This window comes from Dipodomys ordii, unplaced genomic scaffold (assembly GCF_000151885.1).
Source record: "Dipodomys ordii isolate 6190 unplaced genomic scaffold, Dord_2.0 Scaffold8, whole genome shotgun sequence".
Taxonomy (NCBI): Eukaryota; Metazoa; Chordata; class Mammalia; order Rodentia; family Heteromyidae; genus Dipodomys; species Dipodomys ordii.
The window spans coordinates 24,953,293-24,960,759 of record NW_012267224.1 but is presented as its reverse complement, the minus strand read 5'-3'; positions in this window follow the sequence as shown (position 1 = coordinate 24,960,759).

Genomic DNA, 7,467 nt, shown 5'->3' with positions numbered 1-7,467 from the left:
GACTTTGAGCTGAGTGGTCTATTATTTTGGCTCTATTTGGTCTGTGATGGCATTGGTTCATTTTCCTATCTTTTGGGCTTTTAAACATTTCTCTTCTGGTCTGATACAGATCTCATGCATTTACTGCTCTTATCTGTTCAGTATGTTTCTTATATTTAATCTCATAACCTCAATTTTTCTTTCAATTTGGAAGATTAATATTTAATTTTTTCATTGAAGGGCATTTTAAACAATAACTAAAATGACCACCCTCTGCTGAAAGGAAGATCTTATCAAGAAAGAAAGAAGAAATAGCCGGACACTGGTGGCTCATGCCTGTAACCCTAACTACTCAGGAGGCTGAGATCTGAGGATCAATGTTCAAAGCCAACCCAGGCAGGAAAGTTGGTGAGACTCTTATCTCTAATTAACCATGAAAACCAGAAATGGTGCTGTGGCTCCAAGTGGTAGAGTTCTAGCCTTGAGTTATAGAGTACAGGGCAGCGCCCAGGCCCTGAGTTCAAGCACCAGGATGGACAAGAAAAAAAAAAAAAGAAAGAAGGAAAGGAAAAATATCTTAAAGGAAAATGAAATAAATTCATCTTTTCCTACGGTTTTATATGATTACACTCACTAGATGTGATCTAATAACACCCAGTAAGGGTACACTTAAAAAAAAGGAAATAGCAAGCGTCAATGTGGATATGCAGATACTAGACCTCTGTACATGCCGAGTGAGAACGCAAACTGCTTACTTACTCAATAAAGCTCCACCAAGTTTTCTCACCATTGTGACCTGTCCAGAAATTCTTATTCTGTGGTCAGACTCAAAGACCCTAAGTGAAGAGTCCCTACTTTTAGACAGAAATTTCACAAAACTTCACCTGTATCAGGTGAACCAATACAAGTGCTATGTAAACCTTTCTGAAGGCAATTCTGAAAGTATTTTTAAGCAAAAGGGACCTTTATCTGAAAGTCTGGAGGTTCCCCCGCTTGACTATGTTAAAGGAAAACCTACAAGGCTAAACACTGCTACAAATATTTGAGGGAAAAAAAAACACTAAAGCATTGCTGGATAACTCATAATTCTTTTCTTTTCCTTCCTTTCTTTCTTTCCTTCCTTACCTGATTATTTAATTTACCTTACAACTTCCTTCCTTCTTTTCTTTCGTTCTTTCTCCCTTCTTTTCTTTTCCTTCCTTCGTTCCTACCTTCCTTTTCCTCCCTGCCTCCCTCCCTGCCTCCCTCCCTGTCTCCCTGTCTCCTTCCCTCCCTTCCTCCCTTCCTCCCTTCCTTCCTTCCTTCCTTCCTACCTTTCTTCCTTCCTTCTTTGTTTCTACTAGAATTGGGACTTGAACTCAGAGCCTGGGAATTCTCCCTTCACTTGAACTCAGGGCCTGGGTGCTGTCTCTGAGCTTTTTTGCTCAAGACTAGTGCTCTACTATTTGAACCACAGCTCCACTTCTACCTTTTTGGCGGTTACTTGGAGCTGAGAATCTTATTGACTTTCTTGTCTGGGCTGGCTTTGAACAGTGATCCTCAGATCTCAGCCTCCTACATACCTAGAATTACAGGTGTGAGTCACCAGTGCCCAACCCAGTAAGTCTCTTGGAATGCAAACATAAACTGGAAATCCACAGACAAACTGGCTCGTGCTTTGTGTTTCCTAAGTTTGTAGAGTATTTTTAAAAAATATTTTAAATCAATAGAGTCTAATGTTAAGAATATTAACTGATTTCTCAGTAAAGACAAACAAACTGTTGGAGAAGTTTGCTATTGGGATCGGCCCTGCTTTGGGACCAGGCTGCCTGAATCCCAATCCAACTCTGCCACTTTCTACTTGTTGTATGATGCTCAAGTTACCTAACCTCTGGGAGCCTCAGGACTGAAAGTCTCTCCCCACTCCCTCCTCATCTGAAATAGAAAGGTAACAGTACCTCCTCAAGGGGCACTGTGAACTGGACATGAGGTCATCTACCTCCCTGATACTTGACTTGGAACTACAGCCAGGCAGTGACTTTATCCCCTGGACACAGGGGATAAAGGCCTTCCAATTTGTGATGGTTACTCACTTATAACTGTGTCTGGTCTCAAGGACATTTGTAGGATGAAAACTCTGCCTGACAATCAATCAGGGATCTGGCCCAACAGACACATTCAAAGAGAAGAATTCCCTCCCACCACAAAGGTGGTAAATGGGCTCAGACATGTCTGCTCCTGCCCATTCAGAGCCATGTACAGTGCACCATCTACAATTTGTGATTGTAGCCCATGTTAGGTCTGCCTGGCCCCTTCCCTTTGGTCTCTCTCCAAGCACGAGCACATGGCCCTCCCTAGAAGGCCCTGCCCAGTACCTGTAATCCAGTTAACTGGCACCCCTGGGGGCAGTGGGTGGCCCCCCAGGCTCTGAGGTCACCTCCTCATTCAACCCCAGTCTTGCCTCTCCCCCTCCCCCATATAACCTCTCACCCCACCTTAAATTTAATCTCTGTACACCTACATCTGTTGCAGGCCAGCAGTTTGGTTCTAATAAACTCGCTTCTGCCTGAGCCACCACATGGAGGTCTCCTTCCTCCAACCCTTACTGCCCACAGGAAAGGGTCTCCTCTGATACTTCAGTGAATTATAATGGCAGCACAGACATTCACAAGGCATGCAGACCAACCACTGTTTCTTTCATCTATTTTGTCCTTCCTGGGTATCTATCACCCTGAGAACAGCAGGAATAATTCAGGCCAACAGGAAACGGTCTGAATTCCAATCTGATTTCTCAGTTTTGTTTTCAAAATGTTATTCGATTACATATGAATTGAACTGTGTACCAGAACTGGCTGGCACCGTCTCAGTAGACATTTATCGGTTTTCCACTCTTTCTTATGAGTTGGTGTCTGGCTGTGTGAGGGTCTCATGAGGGTCACACTCTGGGGAGCCTGGACAGGAAGGGGACCTCAGATTTGGTTTAGAAGGTCTCTCTCTGGACTGTCTAGGACTATTCATTCTATTCTCACTCTGTGTTTTCAATCAGCTGTCACTTGTCCTGGATTACTCAGTATCTGGTAACTTCCCCTTGACTAACCTGTTGAGTGATTGCAGTTGTCTGGGTCTGAGCTGCCCTACCTTGGAGCAAAGGGCAGTTCTGGACAGCTCACTTCCTTCACCAGGTGCTCCTCTGAGTCTCTGGGCTGTGCTGGGGCCATGCTGGCCCAGGTTGGTGTGCAGGGAGCCACTGACAGGGTCTATCCCCCCTCCCGCCCCCACAAGGTCCTAAGTGAGGGCTTCATGTTTGTTCATGTTTGCCTGGCCTCCCTCCCTCCTTCATCACCTCCCACAGACCCCAAAGACAGGCAGCAGCAGTTCCCAGCCTCCCACTCTCCTCTCTCAGCAGCAAGCCTGAAGCCTGGGCATCATGGCAGGAAAGGGATGTCCTGGTTCAAAGGAGGAGACTTGGAGTAGAGGCCTGTGAGGCTGGGTCTGGACCTTGTTGGGAGAGGTGACTCTTGTGTGTTTCCCGCAAGTCCTTACCCAGTATGCCAAGAAGGCAAAGCTCCTGTCCCTGTCCCAGGCCACAGCTTGGGGAGCAGCCTGAAGGATGAGGTGACATCTGAAAGCTGTCAGACAGAGCAGGTGTGCTGTAGAAGCGGTAGCCTTAAGTTTCCCTAGGCAAGGCACAAAGCATTTTCTCCATAATCCAAGCTGTCTAGAGCAACTGCTGAGGTCCAGCGAAGACCACACACGTGGGTGCAGGTTGTGGAGCGTCCGGAGGCATCCGTGTTATTCCATTCGCTCACGTCAGCCTTTAGCACGTCATTAAATATCGCAGTGGATTCTTACTTGTATTGCATCCAGGAGCAGCTGCTCTGGACACAAACGTTGTTCATGGCCTGCTCTTTCTCCATCCACAACTTTCTACGGATTTCAAGTCCACTGTTGGACTTGCAACCCAAACTCCGATATATTCAGGAATAATTGTGAATTCTGATTTTTTTTTCTGTCAGCTCATTCTGAAGCAGGATAACTTAAGGAAACTGAGGTCTGGTGTAGACAACTCAGAAATATGGTATCTAGAAACTTAGAAATGCTATCTTTGCTTCAAAAGAGGCAACTGAATGCATTCTTTCCTGAGGGATGCATTTCTCACCCAAGAATTCACAAACTGCCTGACAGGATACCCCAAAATGCAGGTAACAGGGAGTCTCCTTGTTTCAAGGACACGGATCTGTTTTATGACAGGATACATTGTTACCTGGAAACTCAGAGAATAACACCAGGTGTGGTTAAAGCAAAGACAAAGCACCTAGCTTTGTATAATTTAAAGCCAGACTCCCTGCCTTTACCCTATAAATGCCCAACAGCCCAAGGAGCTGTGTGTCTCTCTGGGTGTCTCCTTTGCCTCCTTGTGCATGCGCGCGTGTGTGCGTGCACGTGTGTGTGTGTGTGTGTGTGTGTGTGTGTGTGTGCATGTTTGTCTCTCTGTGTCTCTATCTCCCTTATGAAAGCACCCACACTCTGCTAAAGTGTGCCCCTATCCTGTTTGTCTCCTTTTTCTGTCTGTCTGCTTGACTGCTTGTTTACCTACTCAATAAAGCTCTGCCAAGGTTTTTTTTGTTGTTGTTGTTTTTTTACCATTGTGACTTGTCCAGAAATTCTTCTTCTGCCATAGAAGTCAAGGACCCTAAGTGAAGAGTTCCTATATTTAAAGGGGAGCTTCACTAACCCTCACCTCTGTCCAGTGACAATCCTTCATAAATAAGGGCCAAGGTTTTTAAGAACTAGACCATGGCAAACCAATGGAGTAAAATGATATAGTATGAGATAAATTGGAGATCAGATCAATTAATACCAAGAAAAAGCTCTTGGATATTAAGAACATGACAGGTCCTGAGCATAGTGGCTCATGCTTGTAATCCTAGCTATTTAGGAAGCTGAGACCTGAGGATAACAATTTGAAGCCAGCCTGGGCAGAAAAATCCATGAGACTCTTATCTCTAATTACACACACACACACACACACACACACATACAAACACACACACACACACAGAGCAGGAAATATTGCTGTGGCTCAAGTGTAGAAGTGAAAAGTTTAGAGACTGAGCCCAGGCCCTGAACTCAAGCCCCAGTACCAGCAATAAAACAAAACAACACAAAACAAAAAGGTATGATAGGCAGACAATGGAGCAGACTGAAAATGTATGGAGAAGTTGATCACTCATTTTCATTGAAAATATTTCTGCATTACCAATTTCCACGTTGATACAATCATGTTCATATTCTTCTGGCAAAAGGAAGATTTTAAAGTTACACAAGAGACCTCAGTCATATATTGCTGATGGACAGCAAAAGTTTAGACATAGGGATTTAAAGTAACAAAACCCCCAAACTCTTCCATTAACAGAATCTGAGTAACTTCCTCTCCCAGAAACAGAAATTATAAGTGAAGGACATGCTGGCTCCCCATAAACTTGGCATTTCTAAGCTTCTCTTTTATCTATTTGGTGACTTGAAAAATGTGACACCATTTTGGCATCTAATAATATCCTTAAAATTAGTATTCATATAATTAAATCACACACAAGATGAGCCATACGTAGCTGGTCTCACATGTTGAGATCAGTCTTGGGCAAGCAGGAACATAGAGATGTTTACAAGAATTCCCCTTGGCTTCCTTCAAGCTTCATTCCAGCAAACAAATGCTTAGCCATCTGCTGACACCCAACTGTTTACCTGAGTTGGAAGCTAGATCCCAGACAGCCTGGCACCCTGAGTCGTCTGAGCCCAGCCTAGAGTTGTCTCCTCTCCCAGCATTTTCTTTAATGGAGCATTTCTAGAAACAGAATCTCGGAAAGCAGTGTGTCAAAACGATATGAAATGTTAATATTTTAGCTGTTAGCAAATTCCTTTGACATCTTCCATTTAGTTGCTTAGAACTTAATTTGAAGAAGTGACTAGCTTTTCTAAATTATTATTATGTGTGAGGTGAAGTCAGAAATTTGCAACTCTGGAAATGTAGAATGTTCCTAGTAACACCTTTGATGGGGGAAAAGTGTTTCTCGTGAGAGAGGTAAAGCTGATACTCATTTAAATTGCATAGATCCAAATAGAATACAACAATAAATACCAAGATGTTTTAGAATACAACTATAAATACCAAGATGCTCTAAAACAAACAAGCACAACCTAAATGGGGTTACCCTGAGGAAAGTACACTATTACAATATGATATGCAGTTTATAATCTCCCTTCTTTCCAGAGTTTTTAAATTTGAAACTGGAAGGATTTCGAGGAAGAAAATAAAAGGGTGCTTTCCTGAGAGGGGACGTTGTGTTGTTTGAATCTAGATTGTCCTCCTAAAGGCCAGGTGTTGAAAGGCTGGGTCTACCTGGGAGGTGAGACTGTGCAGGAAGATGGTGAACCTTTAAGGGGTGGGGCCTAATGAAAGGTCTTAGATCTTTGGGGGTGTGTCTTTGAAGGGGATATTAGCATCCCAAGCCCTTCTCCCTTTCACATGAATTTTACAGCTCTGTTCTAACTTCAGACCCCACCATGAAGTACTACATTGTCATAGATCCAAAAGCATTAGCGCCAACAGATCACACATGGAAACCTCTGAAACTGAGCCAACATAAGCCATTTCTTCTCTCAAGGTGAGTGCCTTGGGTTACAGGGATAAAAAGTTGACTAACACTGGGCTTCTACTGCTTTTGAGAACTGACAGTTGTTTGTGATCATATGGACACGCCCCAGGTCAGCAGTCTGAATTCCAAGTCTTGCCCTTAGCTAGGGCCGAGGAAAGACTTTCTGTCGTTAAACTGCCAAAGCAAAGGCTTTCTATATAAATGAGTGTGTAACCACACCAGCAGAGGAAATAATAATAGTAGCTGGGCAGAGAGAACATTCTTCCAGTACATAAAAACTGTATTCCACAGAACTGGCTGAACAGCTATGCAAGAGCAGTTATCAGGTTCAGATGAGCCTGGGAAAGTTGGGTGGCAGAGAAGAATATGGCTTCTGTAGCCAGATTGCCTGAATTCAGATCTTGTTGTAGCCAGATTGCCTGAATTCAGATCTTGTTGTAGCCAGATTGCCTGAATTCAGATCTTGTTGTAGGACAAGTACTTGTCCCAGTCTGAGCTGATGACATTTTTAAAATTTTCATCTGGGCAATGACAGTGGAAAGGTCCACTTACTTTCTGTGTAAATAGAACAGCAATAACCAAATTACATTGTATTGACTGTACTGCGCTGTAATGTACTGTACTAAGGACAAGTGCTTAGGACAGGGCCTGCCTCTAGAAAACATGCAATAATTATTTTGATGCCAACATTTTCCTCTCAAGATGACCTAGGAGGTGGGATAAGATATTCCGTGGATCAGTGGAGGTGGGATAGCTAAGAAGTTTACAGGGTATTGGCTAAGTGAGTCTTCATCTAAGTCCCTGACCCATAAAGGACTTCTCCAACTGCCCATTGCTGGTCTTTGAGGTCCTT